This window comes from Microtus oregoni, unplaced genomic scaffold (genome assembly GCF_018167655.1).
Source record: "Microtus oregoni isolate MIOR12 unplaced genomic scaffold, Mior012 000003F_ref0000135, whole genome shotgun sequence".
In the NCBI taxonomy this organism is placed as follows: domain Eukaryota; kingdom Metazoa; phylum Chordata; class Mammalia; order Rodentia; family Cricetidae; genus Microtus; species Microtus oregoni.
In genome coordinates this window covers 57,296,101-57,312,421 of record NW_024543062.1, presented here as the reverse complement: position 1 = coordinate 57,312,421, position 16,321 = coordinate 57,296,101, and the positions used below count along the sequence as shown (strand labels likewise).

General features: G+C 46.9%; 1 protein-coding gene across 3 annotated transcripts in view; it reads right to left on the bottom strand.

Annotated features, from left to right (window-relative positions):
• Positions 1–16,321, bottom strand: part of Mgat5 (alpha-1,6-mannosylglycoprotein 6-beta-N-acetylglucosaminyltransferase) — a 298,102-nt gene that overhangs the window by 225,480 nt on the left and 56,301 nt on the right. Inside the window, exon 1 of one of the 3 annotated variants that reach the window (XM_041648194.1) lies at positions 13,128–13,235. The exons of the other annotated variants lie outside the window; for them this stretch is intronic. The gene's annotated coding sequence lies outside the window, so the exon portion shown is untranslated. Of the gene's footprint in view, positions 1–13,127; positions 13,236–16,321 lie in introns of those variants that run through there. 3 annotated transcript variants of the gene reach the window in all.

The window sequence follows — 16,321 nt, the reverse complement described above, 5'->3', positions numbered from 1 at the left end:
TATGTGGGTGCTGGGAACTGAACCCAGGTCCTCTGCAAGAGACGCAAGTGCTCTTAATTGCGAAGCCAGGTCTCCAGGCCATGATTTGATTTTTTTAAAGGTCTCATGAATCCCATGCTAACTTCCAGCTCACAATGTAGTCCACAGTGTTTTTGAACCTGTTCCTTCTGCCTCCCAAGTGCCAGAATTACAGAGTAGTGTCATCATGCTTGGCTTGTGGGGAGCTGGGGTGGACACCAGAGGTCAATCCTTTTGCATCTTAGAAAGTAAGCTCTGAAGGCAGGAGAGGGGTCTCCATCCTGTGTTCTCAAGCTTCCAAAGCTAGGCAAAACTCTGATTAGACAAACAGGGGGTTCCCCGATCAGGATACCTGTCTATCATCCTGCAAATTCATCCCAATCATCCTGTGTTCACACACACACACACACACACACACACACACACACACACACACACCACTTTTGTATTCAAGGGAAGTGAGAGGAGCCTTATGCAAAGAGATGCTTTTACCCCAGTCAGGACACTGGCTCCCTACCAACAAAATGCAAACAACCGTTCTCCGAAAGACCCATCCAGACAAAGCTTCTCCCCAGCAGGAAGCTCAAAGTCAAGGGCAAGGTGAGAAGCATTTCTGCACAGGCAAATTCAGCAGATTGCAGTTGGTTTTGTCGGTGAAGTTCAACAAAGGAGCGGAGTCATTTTTGGCTATCACTTGGGAAACTTGCAAGTTTCAAGGTCTTAGGGACATGTTCCCATCTCCTTGAAGGAGAAAAGTATTTCTGGAGAAGCAGAAATGAAGGGGGGCAGCTGTAACAGATGGAAACATGAGGGACACCTGTGACTTTTTAGGAAAACTAGATCCTTGAGGTGTGTGTGTGTGTGTGTGTGTGTGTGTGTGTGTTGCATGCTTATGTAGACTCGGAGACAACCAGAACTGTCACACCCTGGAGCTTACCAAATAGGAGGGGCTGACTGACCAAGAACCCCAAAGATCAGCCTGTCTCCTTTCAATGCTGGAATGCACACCTTTCGGGGGGGGGGGGGTTGTTTTATTTTGTTTTTCTGAGAGTTCTGGGGCTAGAACTTGAGCAGCAAGCAGCAAGCACTTCAGCTACTGAGTCAGCACCCCAGCCTGATCATCAAGCTTAGTGGAAGTTAGAGACATCCAAATTCCCAGAAAGCTCCCATCTACCACTCTCTAAGGCCTGGGTAAGAGGTGGCTCTGAAAGCAAGTTCGACATTTTAAGGGCATGTATGTTGCAGACAAACATGCTAATCCTGTGTGCGACCCTTCCAGCCCCATCACCCAACATTTGTATTTACCCCCAACAAAAGGAAATGAGAGGCAAGTGAGTACCAGGGACTCAGGGTGCTTGGGCAAGTCTGGTCTTTCCATTTCCATGAAGGAACAGGAACAGCCAGCAACTGCTCCCCCAGGACACCTGCACAGAGGCCAGTCACCCCAAGGAGCCCTTTCCTTAGGGATTCTCCTGGTTGTTGTTGTCTTAGCTGTCTCTACAGGCTAAGAGTAAGATACCGTTTTACTAAAGACTATAGCACAAAAATTTAAAAACATCTTTGCCAAGTGGGCTGGGGGCATTGCTTAGTCGGTAGGGTAGGATGCTTGGCTATCATGCAGGAAACCCAGGTTCCATCCCCGGAACTATAGAAACTAAGCATGGTGTTGCCTGTAATTCTAGCACTTTGAAGGTAGAGGCTGGAGGGTCAGACAATAAGGTCAGCCTTAGCTACGTAGGAGTTTCCGGCTAACCTGTCTGTATGTATGAGGTCTTGTCACTCGCAAAGTTCAGTCTAGCGGGCATACAGGATGTGGCTACTGTCATTCAACTTTTGCCTTCCTGGATACTGAGTTTCATGACTGCCTAGACTCTGCTGGGGACTTGGGAGAGAAATGTAACTTCTTAACTTTTCTTTAGTGGGACAAAGGCCAAGGTTTGGGAACTAGGAATGTAGCCAAATGAAAAGGAAACTAACCCAGCTTGCATGAAGGGGGAGCCTGACACCCAGTAGCAGAGAAGGGTGGGGAAGACCGGTTTCTTAAAGCTTGAAATAAAGGCACGTCCAATCTCTGTTTTTCAGATATTCTACTAAAGTGTTTCTAAATAGCTAGCTCGGCCATCCCTTGCCCCCCACCCCTGTGCTAAGTAGACAGAATTCTGACCAGAGATCATCGAACGCCCATTTCCCTAGGATCCAACATGCCTTGAACAGCCAGCATGGTCTAATACAGTTCATTTCTGTATTATGCGCAGTGCATTTGTGCAGTGGAACACATAATACACAAACTCTCTTTATTCCTCTCATTAAGCACATATCTGGCCATTTCCAAACTTCTCTAATTCATTCATTTCTATATGCTGCTGAGCACAGTGAGACCAAATTAAATGAGTTTATTTAGAATAAATCTGTAAGTACATCTATTGCTTTTCTCCTTGCTGGGACAAAGACCCGACAACAGCATCTTGGGTACTTTGGCTCACAGTTTTTGGATGCAGTCAGTTGTGGAGGTGAAGGCAAGAGGGGAGGAACAGCGAGACAGCTGGTCACATGACAACCCCCGTCAGGAAGTGAAGAGCAATGAAAGCTGGTACTCAACTTTCTTTCTCTCCCAGCTGTCTGTTTGTCTATCTCTCTGTCTCCCCACCCCACTTCAGTCCAAGACTCCAGCCAATGGGATGGTGCTGCCCGCACTCATGGTGGCCTTCCCTGCTCAGTTCAACTGCTCTGGGGATGCCCTCACCGATGTGCCCAGAAGTGTCTCCTAGAGATTCTAAATCCAGCCAAGCTGAAGATGAAGACTGACCATGTATGCAACTGATACACTGAATAGTATTGGTAACAATGTAGACTATTGAAAAATGGTGATGGACTTTTGAAAATACTTGTCTCCTTAGAAAACATGGGTCTATTTGTCGTTCTGTTTTTTTAATTGAAGAACAGTGGCTAGTCACTTGCTGACAAACTTCGGGACCTATAAGGTAGGAAAGAGCTCAGTCCTATAAGTTGCAAGTAGTTCTCTGACTTCCACAAATGCCCTGTAGTGCACATGCAGACTTGCATGTACTCATCCACATATGTACATGTGAGCACACACATAAAATAAATGTCATTAATTTTTTTTTAAAATGATACATTTAAAAAATTGAACCAAGAGGGGCTTGATAGTTGGCTTATCAGTTAACAGCACTTGTTCTTACAAAGGTCCAGGGTTCAATTCCCAGCACCCACATGGTGGCTTACAACCATCTGTAACTTCAGTTCCAGAGAACCCAGTCCTCACCTCTGACTTCAGCATGTGCCAGGCATGCACACTGTGTAAACATACATGCAAAGAAAACACGCAAACACATAAAATAAAAAAAAATTAAAAAGAAAAAAACTGAAACCAAGATTGAGAAAGTTCCAGAATAAAGCGCACTCTTGCTGTGTCTCTGAGGCTCTTCACCTATCTTCCAGAGCAGAAATCACTAGAAAGACCAGCACAAAATCTTCTCAAAATATACCTTCAGTTCCTTTTACCTTAAAATAAGATGTGCCCTGGCTGGCAGAGATTCGTGGCCTTTTGTTGAATTTTGACACTCAAGCCCAAGAATACAAGCTAAACTCCTCTGAGCCATGCTAAGTCACTTTGCCAAGCCTATAGGCACCAACCTCCGGGGGTTGGTAAGGTAGCAGGCAGGAGTGAACCACATGGGAACAAAACAACTGATAATAACTATCACTGTAGATTTGAGCCAGGGTCAGGGAGTCCTGTGGGAGAAAGAGGAAGAAGATGAAGGTAGAGCTAGTCTACTCCCGTGAGTCACACCAACATCTGGCATCTGGGGTCTTCTTTAGCCAAGGGGACCCTCCTACTGTGATAGCTAATACTATGGTTAAGATTCAGCAGGATAGGTCTTAAGGAAGCTATAGAGTAATTCCTAAGGAAAACCTAAAAGGGGGGACAAAGAAAAGAACTGCCATTCGTTTGAGAGAATCCCCCCTTAATGGCAATCAAAATGCATCTACTCCATCCATAAAGGTCAATGGGGTTTACTCACCAAGCCGATCGTAAATTAAGGCAATGTAAAAACTTACGGTCCTATATGCTAACGGGAACTAGAATCACTTCCAGCGGCAGCATGGACACCTGAAAGTGTCCCAGTCAGTTCTTCTCTGTGGGTGTGTCTAGCTACTGGCTTCCTACCATTCCCTAACTTCTATTTATAGCACTGGTCAGCCTGCGGGACACTGCGGGACACTGCGGTGTTCAGGGCTGACTTCTTCCAGAACTTACCTTATCCGGATTCCTGGGCTCCATGCTGGGTCCTCCTCATCAGCATCTTCTCCCTTTCACACAGTTCTGACAACTCCCTAGACCACAGGAGCACAGACAACCCTAGGTCAGTGATGGAGGGACGGCATCTTGACTAGGAAAGCTTGGCTGTGCATGCCTCTTGTTCTCTCTTTAAGCCTAAACCTCATATCAGGACCCCGAATTTGGAATTGTGGGGTCACTGGCCCTCTTTGTTTCCTCCTCTCCCTAATGTGAGTAAATCTCCGCCTCTCACTAAGTCTTGTTTAACTGGTCTATTGAGAATGGTGGCTAATCCTAGCTTGTTGGGGCTGCCAGAGTCCAGACTCTAATCCTGATAGCTCTGGGGACACACTTATTAAGGAATCTTAATAAGTGTCTTTGGGACCTGAAACACAGGAAGAGCTCAATAACTTCACATCTGTTGACTGGGCAGTTTTATAATTCAAGGTCAGTGTCAAGACATCTTAAAGTTTTATCTGAGTTCTTGTCTTGAGCTTTCTGGAGCAGTCATTTCCTACACACACACACACACACACACACACACACACACACACACGCACCTGCCCCCCTCCCATTCCTAGGACTGGTTCTCATTCTCTCTTGCTTTCCTCTCTTTCTCTTTTTGGATGTCCAGTGTCCCTTCTCCGCCAGCTGGCCGGCCACCATCTTCACCCTTCATTGTATCTAGTTTCTGTTCCTTCTTATCTCTGCTCTCCCTCAGCCCCAGGGTTCCATGCTACTTGCTAACCCACCAAGTTTTGAGTCTCTGTGCCCAACATCCTGAAATCTAATCGCACTGGCCCAGGGCCCAGGGGACACAGCATACAACAAAGGCATCTCAGCCCAAATTAACATTTCCAGTAGGGACAAGAGGAAATGATCTTGACAAGGAAGGCCAACAGCAGCTGCATTCACTTTCCTCTAAAGAGAAGATAGTTCTACGTGGGGCCAGCGAGATGGCTTGGTGGAAAAGGAGCTTGCCACCAAAGCTGACAACCTGAGTTGGATCGCTGGGACCCACATGGAGGAAGAAGAGAGATTCCTGCTAGTTGCCTTTGGACTTCCAAATGCGTATACTCTCTCTCCCTCTCCATCCCCCCCCCCAACACACACACAATGTAAAACTATAATAATAAAAATTAAAAGGTAAGTATGTGGCCTTAGGACATAGCTCAGTCAGAGTGCCCAGCATTTATGAAGCCCTTGATTGGAACCCATAAACCAATTATACCTGTAAAGTGTCTGTGTTCATTCTTCTTTTTATTAATGGTTTCAAGATAGCAAGACTCTCCCAAAGGCTGAGGGGGGGGGGGGGGCGCATCCAATCCAACAGGTGCTAGGCATCAAGAGCACGAGGGGTGATCAGGAGATAGAGATTCTCCAGAAGACTGCAGAAATACCTAAGAAAAGTCCTGCGAGAGGAGAGTTGTGGTTCTGCATGAATGAGTGCGGGCCCTCACAAAGCAGCAGAAGGCATCCCGAGCATGCGCAGTAGAGGGCTTGAGTCTGCAATAGTTGCCACTGCAGCATTTCTCAAATGAAGAAAGGATTTCCGGGCAGGTACAAGACCGTTTCTTCATGTGCCTATTGGCCCAGGACACTCCCAGCAACTCACAAAGACATTAGTGGAGGAAGGGTCTAAGGAGCTCCATCTTCCACCCTCAAGCATCTGAAGCAGTGGGCGTGGCTTGTCCGGAGCTCCAAGCAGAAGAGAGGGGCACACAGCATGGAGGTCCCAGGCCTCTTCTGGAGCCTCTGCACACCCTTGCTGCTGAGGGCTGGCTCTAGAGGGGTGGTTCTCAGCCTTCCTAACGCTGCAACACTTTAGTACAGTTCCTCATGCTACAGTGACCCCAACCATAAAGTTACTTTCGCTGCTACTTTATAACTGTAATTCTGCTACTGTTATGAATTATAATATAAATAACTGACATGCAGTCCCTGGGAAAGGGCTGTTTGATACCACCCCACCCCCGCCCCACCCCAGGGCTGTGACACACAGGTTGACAACCACTGCCCTAGAGTTTCAGAAAAACCACATTCTGGGTTTGGGGGGGGGGGGATGGAGGGGAATTTTTTTTTCCAATTTGAGACAGGATCTCTTGTATCTCAGGCTGACCTAGAGTTTGCTATGTATTGGAAGATGGACATGATCCTGTCTCCATCTCTTAAGTTCTGGGTTATAAGAATACACCACAATGGCCACTTCTTAAAAAGTATTTGTGTATGTCTGATGTATATACATGGGGGTAGGGATCTGTGTATATGTGTGTGTGAGAGAGAGAGAGAAAGAGGGAGAGACTCAGCATGCACGTGGGGGTCAGAGGTCAACCTCAAGTGTATGATCCTCATTTTTGCCCCATTTGAGACAGTCTCTAGTTCTTCACGGTTGTGCATACCAGGTTAGCTGCCCCCCAGCTTCTGGGCTTCTCTTGGCTGCTTTCTATCTGGCTTCAGAATTGCAGAGGTTACAGTTTGCTGCAGTGTCCAGCTCTATATGGGCCCTCATCCACCAGCCGGAATGTCAAAGTGAGGGGAGCTCTGAGGTCTCTCCCTGGTAGAGCAGTTGCCAGTGCCCAGCAGCAAAGACAAAGAGGACAGCGAAGGAACCAGGAAGTGGAGAGGGAAGAAGGAAGAAGGAAATCAACAAAATGCAGCTTTCACGCCAAAGGGAATAAAAGATGACTTATTCTGGGGCCAAGAATGAGAGAGCGTGACCCAGGAACAAAGGTTCAGTTCTCCCAGATACCACGCTCCCACGAGGAAGCAGTTTCATAAGGTTTTTATAGTGGCCAAATAGAGAAAGTCGCAAGGCAGTATTTGTAGGGTGCAGCATCGGATGAGCAATGACAGGAACATCCGATGTCTCCACGATAGGCCTCAGACGCTATCTGATGGCATTCTTAGATTCAGGCTGGGGAAGGTGGAGGTCTGATAAGTTAATACATTGCTAAAGGTTTTATATAACAGTCACAAAGATGTTGGATCAGACCCTGAAATGGGCAAGGAATGGCTATAAAGTGGGGTAAGAACGGCCCAAGATAACTCTGCTCTGGATCTGCACCACTCCAACTCCTCACAGTCAGAGTTCTAATCCTGAGCAGTGCTTTTCTGGAAATTCATTTCAACACTACCTCAACGATCTTACAGGGGAGTCTCTGGGGAATATGATTTTTTTTCCTTCTTATTACAGATCTTCAGCTTAAAAAGAAAACCAACTGTTCTTAAACATCAGAATAAGCAAGCATGGTTATTTTCTCCCTGCTAAGAACACTGCCCGAGAATGCACTCTGTACAAACCTAGCTCCAAAGGGCAGAGTCTGACCTCAATACTGGAATGACCTGGGTTGTTTAAGACCAAAGATTCCAGGCCTGTAAGATAACTCAGCAGGTGAAGGCTGCTCACGCCATCATGTGTGGTGAAGAAGGAAACCTTGGACTACCACAGACATGCTGTGGTACACACACGCACATACACACACACACATATGCACACACACGCACACACACACAACACAAAATTTTAAATAGGAGACAGAGAAACTAATTGGTTCATTACATCTCAAACATAAGAGAGGATTCTAGTGCTCTACCCTCAGCCCCCCAACTCAGAAAGCGCCCCTTCCAGATGACAGCTGGCATCTCTTTGTACACTCCCTGGGGCCTGATTTTAACTTTTGTTATTATTTATCATACAATCATACGCACTGGTTCACAGACAACCTGTCTCACCCTGACTAAAGAGCACTCCAGAGGGCAAAGACCACATCCTCTCCGCGGCGTGTGCACAGCTCTCCGGACAAGAACAAGCACACAGAGCCTCCTCATTAAGAGTTGTAGAACCCGTGAGATGGCTCGACAGGCAAAGAAAAATACTTGCTATGCAAGCCTAAAGACCCGAGTTCAATCCCAGGGACCCACAGTGGAGAGAACCAACTCCACAAAGTTATCCTGACTCCCACATGTGTGCCTTGGCATGCAGACCCACATGCACCTCCCATGCACACACACTAATAAAAATAAATGAAGGTAGTCACATACGAAAGCTTAATATGGAAGTTCCCAACATAGAAACAAAAAATTTGCTTTTCTTAAATCAAAACCACCTTCCGGAGGACTAGGGCACTTTCTTATTGTCAAGTTCACATTGTGAACACAGGAGCTGCCTGTCTATGAGCTCTGATGAGGCCTTACAAGAGCAGCGGAGGGAGAGAGAAAAGACAACAGACACATTCCCTAATGGGGAAGGAAAGGGGGAGGGAGCCCCCAAGGGGCCAGAGCTCTTCGGGCATCTTCATTCCCTTACCTGTGTCCTTACCCCAGTAAGGATGGAGACACAGTGTCTCCCAAGGTCGGGGAGACAGCTCAGTCCTAAAGCGCCAGTTCTACAAATACAAGTACCTGAAACCGGTTAAGAAAAGTTGGACATTGCGGCACATGCTTAGATTCGCATCACTGTGTAGGCAGACACAGGCAGGTGGGCTCAGCAGCCTAGCATACTTGGTGAGTTCCAGGTTTCAATGAAAGATTCTATCAAAAACAATTGGAAAAACCAGTGTGGGGACACGGCTCAGTGGTTAGGGTTGCAAGCACGGGAATGGGAGTTGAGACCCCCCTGAAAACCCAAGTAAATTCTGGGTGAGCTTGGTGGCCCACTTGTAAATGCAGTCTTGGAAGTCAAAGACAGGGAACTGTTGTAAGACTAGCCATACCAGGGAGTTCTGGGCTTGACTGAACCAAGAGACCCTGCCTCAATAAGAAAAATGGAAGAACACCTCAGGACAGTTCTCAGTATCAACCTCACTTCTCCGCACATACGTATACAAATCTGCAGTGAGGAGCACACACACATACATAGATACATGCATACCACATACCTGAAAAAAAAGGATTAGCTCCTGGAGAGCATATGTGAGGCTGTCCTGTGGCCTCCACAAGCATGTGCGTGCATGCTCACACGTACACTGTGCACATACACACGTGCTCACTAACAGCAGAGAGGGGCAGGTACTGTGGCCCAGCTTTCCTGCACAGCAGCTACCATCCGTCAGCCCTGGCCTATACAGGCCTTGATGGTAAGGGACAAATCTATTCAGACAAAGACTATGACATAGCCTGTCACTTCTAGGAAGGAAATAAGACTTATAACCCAGGACTCGGAACTCCACTGTCCATGAACAAGTAGATACCTCAGAATAATGCCACTGACAGAGACACATGGCCATTCATGCAGCCACATGAGGCTTTGTTCTTTTATCCCAATGACTCCAAGCTCACTCAAGAGGAAGCTGAAATGTACCCACCTTTCTCCACCACCCTGACTTCTCGCCATTCTCAATGCTAATTTCACTTGCTTCGCCACACCCATCGCCCTGTGTCTCCTGTCCTTTCATGTGTTTGTATGTGTGCATGTATGTGCACACACATTATATATGTATATATATGTATGTATAAGCATGTATGTGTGTAGGTGCGCATATGTGTGTGTGTGTGTGTGTGTGTGTGCATTGTGTGCATGTGGAAGCTGAGGGACAACTTAAGGTTCTCTGGGAAGGGAAATAAAATAGGTTTTGCAGGTGGACTGGAGGTGGGTGGAGATGGGAGTGGAAGGGATTGGGGGTGTTGGGATGGAAGGAGAGGGTGTGAGGAGAGACAGATGGAATTGGGGGCATTTGGGAAGGGGTAGAAACCTAGCCCAGAGGAAACGTCCTGGAATCTGAGGGTAACTCTAGTGAGGACTCTCAGTGCTGGGGGATATGAACTCTCAGCTGGCTATTTCTTGTAACCAGGCAAGGATTCCAGTGGTAGGACTGGGTTGCATAAAGTTGAGTTGATGGTTTTGGATGCCCCAAGGAGATCCTTAAGCAAACCAGGCTGATGCTAGGTCAGAGCATTGCTCTCTGAAAACTGACAGTGGGGCCGCATGGCCAAGGATGCCATCCACACAGCTCACTGAGTGTGAAGCTGATGCCTGCATGAAGCTTTCACCCCTTGTTTAGCCCCTTAGAGGGAAGGTACTCTGCAGACTACCGAAAAACAAACACGAACACCAAGCGGCCACAAAACCTTTGACCAACTATCTGTCCTGCCTGCAGGATGAGCTGGAACAATAGTGGCCCTGAGCTTGTGGGAGTGACCAACCAATGTCTGATTTAATTTGAGGCCCACTCCACAAGAGGGAGCCAAGGACTGACGCTGCTTGGGTGGCAAGGAACCAACTGGATGACCCAGACACCTAGGGGTGAACTAAACGTGACTAATCAAAAAAGAAAAAAAAGTCAATGAAAGGATTCCTAATGATATTCTGCTATACTCATAGACCAGAGCCTTGTCCAGTTGTCATCAGAGAGGCTTCCTGCCAGCAGGAGATGGAAGCTGGTGCAGAGACCCACAACCAGACATTATCTCGAACCAAGTCTAAATGGGAGGTCTCTGTCATGTCCCTCCCTCAGAAGAGGGGGTGGGAAGACTGCAGGAGTCAGAGGTGGAGGACACCACAAGAACATGTCCCACTGAATCAAGTAAGGCTCACATGGGCTCACAGAGTCTGAGGGGGCAAGCACGTGGCTTGAGTGGGTCTGTTCTAGATCCTCCATGTGTTTTTAGCTTGGTGTGTTTGTGGGACTCCTCTAACTGTTGTGGGACTCCTCTAACTGTTGTGGGACTCCTCTAACTGTTGTGGGACTCTGACCCTTTTTCTGCTCTTGGGACTCTTTTCCTTCTGCTGGGTTGCCTTGTCCAGCCTCGGTGTGGGGGCTTTTGCCTCGTTGAACTGTATTTTGTTTATCGTGTGTGTTTGGTTGTTGTCTCTTGGAGGCCTGCTCTTTTCTGATGGGAGATGGAGGGGGAGTGAAAATGGGGGACAGAGGGGTTCTTGGGGGAAGCTGGGAGGAGTAGAGGGAGGGAAAATTGTGGCCGGGATGTTTTGTTTGAAAGAAGAATCTATTTTCAATTTTAAAAAAGGAGGAAAGAAAAATATTTATAAAACACACACACACACACACACAAATTTAAACGATCCAGTAGTTGAGATGGCGATGGAAAGGGGGGCTCCTGTAACATTAACAAGAGAAGTTACTAGACCAGCTCTTGGGATGGAAGGCAAATCACTGTCTTTCAAAAAAAATAAATAAATAAAATAAATGTTCAGCCCCCAGAAACAGCAGGGGAAAAAACAAGTTACCAAGGAAAGGGAATTAGGGTGGGGTAAGCAAACAGCCACACCCAGCCAGGCTGGACACACCAGTCTCCACTGCCAATAGCCCTGGGGTAGAATGAAGGAGATAGCTTTCCAAGCCTGTTTGGTGGGGGAGCGGGGGTGCTACCAGTTTACCCTGAGTCTCAGCAGGGTTCCAATCCATCACAGGAATCTTTGTTCCTGGGGTTGGTAAGCTTCTGAGTCTGCTCAGCCCACAGACAGCGCAGTAGCCTCTGATAAGAGGGCAAAGAGGGACCACTCAAAGCACAAACCAGAGAGCAAAGGAAGGTAGCAAGCTTTTCTTTTTTGAGATGGGTCTCACATGGTCCCACCTATCCTCAAACTTGATATGGGCAGCTGATGATGACCCTGGACCTGTGATCCCTTTGCCTCCTTCTCCTGTGCTAGGCTAGCAGGTACCAACAATAGATAGGCTACCTGTGTGGTGCTAGGAATGGAACCCAGGGCCTCAGGTGCGCTAGGCAAACACTCTACCAACTGAGCCTCGGCCCTGTGAAGACAGTATTCCTAGGAATTTAGTTAAATTAAGAAATAATAGCTTAGCATTAAGAGCTCCAGAGTGGAGTGTAATGTTTACTTTCAAATCTATCACCAATTCTGGAAGACATGGAAGTATTAATTCCTCAGAAATGGTAGGCAAGCAAGTTTCCTGGAGTGCTAATTTTTACCTTCTGTTAACCAAAATGTTTGAAGACAACTTTAATGTGCCACAAGAAAACATTCTCAAGTAGCTGCGGAGCTGCACACACATGCCACTCACTTACAAAAACCATTTTTGTCTCTTTTATACTCGCTCATTGTCAAAAGCAGCCCAGCCCCAAACACTTACATGGAAGGCTGTAATATAATCCCCTCAGTGGAAGAGAAGGCGAGGCTGCTGTTATAAACAGAGGGGACTGGAGAGATGCTCAGTGGTTAAGAGCGCTTGCTGCTCTTCCAGATGGCCTAAGTTTGGTTCCCAGCACAGACATCAGGCAGCTCACAACCACCTGTCACTTCAGCTCCACAAGCTCCAACGTGGAAAGCTCTACTAGCCTCCATGAGCACCTGCACCCAGATGGCATGCACACCCATGCACATATCAAAACTAAAAAAAAACATCTTAAAAAGAAAAGAGTTCATGTTGAAAGAAGATCTCAAGGCAGAAGCTCCCAGTCCCAACCCATCCTTTAAACCCACACACCCCCCTATTCCCGGCACTTTTCCAGCTCCTTCAGTTTAACTGTTACACTGGATCACAGGAGTCCACAAACTCATGTGGGTGTGAGCATGTGTTCATATGTGTGCAGGGATGTATTCATGCATGCAGAGGCCAGCGAGTCACAGCGGGTGCCATTTCTCAGGAGCTGCTCACCTTGTTTGTAGAGACAGGGTCTCCCACTTCACCTGGAACTCACGATCTGTAGGCTGGTCGTCCAGCACTGACGGGAGTGCTGGGAACCAAACTCAGGTCCTCTGGGAGAACAGCAAGTGTTCTTAACTGCTGAGCCAGCTCTCCATATGATAAAGCTATCATATGCACACCCATAGATACACTGTTATTTTGGGATACAGATCAATAACAATCCTAATCAAACTAATTCAACTCACAGGAAATTATTCCAGAAGGTGTCATTTCTTTCTCCTTCCGAAAAAAAATCAAGTGATGGAGAGAAAAGGAAAGGGATGCAAACGGGCGGAGCAGCAGGGTTGTCTCAAGGTGCAGAAAAGACTCAAGAGCAAGTGAAGGTTTTCTGCTAAGCCATATTCATTAGCGCGGCAGGGGGCACGACACCATCTGGCACCCCTGTCCAGACAAGGCGTGCGGCTCAGGATCAATTCTGAACCTGAAAGGCAAGCAAGTTTATTTTTACTCTTTAAAAAAAAAAATGTATGCACAGAACTACAAGGACATGTATGTCTGCCTTAGGCATGCCAGGGACATTTAACAAGACTGGAAAGTGGAAAGTGGGATCCAATAGCAGGAGCCAGCAAAAGTTAGCTGGCTTTCATCGCAAGTGATTAAACACTCTCCCAGCAAACCCCACAGGGCCTGGGCAGCAACTCTTTAATAAGCCACAAAGATGTGAGCCATGCAAGCAAAAAAAAAAAAAAAAAAAAACTGCCCAGGATCCATGGACACCAAACTCTGACTACAGAGGCTGGGCAAAAGAGCCCCAGGGCAAGTCCAAGGCCAGCCACCGCGGGACAGCTGCTGGGAACAGCTATGAGACAGGTCCCTCTGCTTGGTTCTTCCTTGGGGAACTGGCTCTTTTATGAACCTCAGATTCTAGCATCTTCCTTTTCCAACTAAAATTACTGCTTTTTCCTGCTGACAGTTATTTAATAGTGCTCGATGCCAAAAAAGGAAAAATGATTGGTCAACACTGTAAAAGCACAAAGAAATTTTAAATATCAGTAAATCATCCCATGGACTGTAAATATGCAATGGAGAGATTTTGCTATGAAATTATAGATATGGGGCTGGAGAAATGACTCAGCAGGCAAAGTGCTTGCTGTGCAAGCCTGGGAAAGACCTGAGTTCAGATCCCCAGAACCCTCATAACAAGGCACAGTGCTGTGCACTTGCAGTCCCAGAACTCCTATGGGGGAACGGAGGCAGAAGCAGGAGAATCCCCAGAAGCTGGCAGGCCGAGTACTCCACCCCTAGCCACATCCCAGTCCCACATTTCTGCTATTTCCTGGGAATGAAAGATTTGCCTGATGCTGGACAGTGATGGTGCACACCTCTAATCCCAGCACTCAGGAGGCAGAGACAGGCAGATCTCTGTGAGTTTGAGGCCAGCCTGATCTACAAGAGCTAGTTCCAGGACAGCAAGGGCAACACAGAGAAACCTTGTCTCAAAAAAGATTTGTCTGATAAAATACAAGTGTCTAGGATTTTAGGCTAGTGGCATTATGTATTTATTTCAGAAAAGTGGTACCATTTTGTAGTCCTCAGTAATACGATATAAGAGTGTAGATATAGCCTGTGATCTCAACAAAGTTTCTATTATTCCTATTTTAGTACCGCATAAAAACTGCTCGCAGGGCCAGTGAGATGACTTGCCTGATAACCTGAGTGCAATTCCCAGGACCACATGTTAGAAGGAGAGAACCAACTGCTAAAAGTCACTGCTTTCCAGGTTCAGCCCTCACACCTTGCCACACGCAACCTCCACCTGCACCCCTACACTACCCCCACACCCCTATCTCCACCCCTACATACCCCCACACCCACATAAACAAACAGCAGCTGCAGCATGTACTGTGTGTGTACCAGCCACTGTGCTGAATGACTTCCATGCTTAAAGTAAAGCTGTATTTAAACTTCATTGTACACATGGGGAAACTGAGGCACAGATGGTAAAGCATTTTCTTCTGCTGATAATTGGAGGAACTTGGGTTTCAGCTTTTAACCACCATCATACCCTCCCAGGCAGCTGGCTGGATACATAAATGAATGAGGAAAAGTATCGGATAGTGACCAGCAGAGACCACTGGAAATGTATCCAACAAGCTGCATGTGGCTGTATAAATGGGAACGCCCCCCACATGCTCATGTATTTGTATGCTTAGTCCCCAGTTGGTGGACTCTTTGGAAGGATTAGGAGGTGTGGTGTGGCCTTGCTGGAATAGGTGTGTTGCTGTGTGGGGGCTCTGAGGTTTCAGAAGCCCGGGCTCAGTGGCTCTCTCACTGCCTGCTGCCTGTGGATCAGGATATACAACTCTCAGCTACTGCTCTAGCTCCATGCCTGCCTGCTTGGTGCCATGCTCCCCACCATGATGATAACGGACTCACCCTCTGAAACTGTAAGCAAACCTCCAATTAAATACTTTCTTTTATGAGTTGCCTTGGTCATGGTGTCTCCTCCCAGCGATAGAACATTAAGACACTGCCTTTATCTACTTGCTTGGCACGCCATTCACAGGGCAGTCCCCTACCAGATAAACACAGTGCTCTGTTTCAGCAACTCATACTGAGAACTCCCCACTGCTACAGAGTAATTTGGGAGCAGGAGAGATGGCTCAGTGACTAAGAGAACAAGCTGCTCTTGCAGAGGACCCAAGAGCACCCACATCAGGCAGCTCCAGTTCCAGGGGACCCGACTCCTTATTCTGGCCTCCATGGGACCTATACATATGTACACACACACACAGACACACACACACACTCAAACACATGCACAAATAAAATTTTAAACGTTTAAGTAACCTGAATTTATTATTTATTTTCTTTTGTAAAAAAATTACTGAGGGTTGTTGGCACGATGGTTAAGCAGCTAAGGCACTTGGTACAAAGTCTGGTAACTTGAGACCCATATGATAAAAGGAGAGAACTAAGTTCTGCAGGTTACCCTCTGACTTCCTTGTGTGCACTATGGCAGGTCCATCTCTACCCACAAAACACAGAAAACAATACATAATAAATAAATAAGAAGAAAATATAAATAAATGTAAAAAAATTAATTTTAAACTATGAAGCCCAGCAATTCCACTTCTGGGTCTATATTCCCAAATAACAGAGACTTAAAAAGATAGTTGCAAACATCTGGGCCTAGTGGCCCATGACTGTCACCCCAGCCCTTGGGAGGCAGAGACAGGGCATCTCTGTAAGTTGAAGGTCAGTCTAATCTACACAGGGAGTTTCAGGCCAGCCAGGGCTTTATAGAGAGACCCTGTCCCTAAACAAACAAACAAAAACTTGCATACCAACATCCACAGCAGCACTAGGGACTAAAGCCAAATGTGACTAAAGCCAAAAGGTGGCAGTGGCTGGGCTCCATCCACAAATGAAGAGACGG